This window comes from Daktulosphaira vitifoliae, unplaced genomic scaffold (genome assembly GCF_025091365.1).
Source record: "Daktulosphaira vitifoliae isolate Bord-2020 unplaced genomic scaffold, ASM2509136v1 Scaffold_5, whole genome shotgun sequence".
In the NCBI taxonomy this organism is placed as follows: Eukaryota; Metazoa; Arthropoda; class Insecta; order Hemiptera; family Phylloxeridae; genus Daktulosphaira; species Daktulosphaira vitifoliae.
Window position 1 is genome coordinate 3785782 of NW_026099576.1, and position 1137 is coordinate 3786918.

Here is a 1137-nt window from a genome sequence, read left to right on the forward strand (position 1 = left end):
AATTAATTCGATTTTTCTTTTTTTTATAATATTTGTAACCTTTCAATCTATAATAGTGTTGTGCGAAACATACTTGTCAACGATAGACAGTTGGTCGGTAGGCATAACCATTTTTGTAATTTAACGAAAGAAATAATTGTTTAAAAAAATCGTAATGCAATAAAACACGTTCCATAAATATATAACATCAGGGTAGTGGCAGATTTATTGTCGTCTCAATGTTGTAGGAATAAGAATTCGCTTGCAATCCATACAAAATACAATGTAAGTATATCCTTGTAAATAACGAATTATTAATTAATCGTATCAATCTACAGTTAAAAATAAATTATGGACGTTTTGAATTAGTTTTGTTTTTTCTTCGTTGTAATAATAAGGACAAGTCTTAATGTGTAGGTTTTTATACTACAAAAGTAATTATTTGTTGAATATGATATTTGATATGTATATCAAAAATAACAGGCAAATAGAATCAAACCAAAATATAATAAATAAATAAATAATAATTTCTATTACATATAACCCTGAACATTTCACTCTAAGATTTGATATCAGGGGGAATAATTACCTTCAAAGGGTAGAGGACATAACTGTGTTACTGCCCGTTCATACTCGCCATGACCAGAACGCACGGTCGTTGATCGTATTATTTTATCAGGCCCCATACGCACCTGGATCACTCTTCCTAAGCGCCATTTAAGTGGAGATAAATTTTCTTCTCGCAAGAGAACTACTGTGCCAGGCATTAATTTAGAACCCCTTTCACTTGCCCATTTTACCTTATCTTGTAAATGCGTCAAATATTCATGACTCCAATGCTTCCACAAGTCCTGAGACAGTTTTTGTACGCGCTACCACCTATCGAAGTGACTGAGAGGAATCGCCTCGTAACATTTCTCTGGAACAGCTATTAATGAGTCACCAATAAGAANATTTCTCTGGAACAGCTATTAATGAGTCACCAATAAGGAAGTGAGCAGGAGTTAAACAATCTAGGTCTAAAGGATCAGTGGTTAAAGGTGTTAAAGAACGGGAGTTTAAACAAGCCTCAGCACGCGTTAATATAGTAGAGAATTCCTCTATTGTTAAACACAAATCTTTTAATACTTTATTTAATAAATATTTCATCAATTTAAT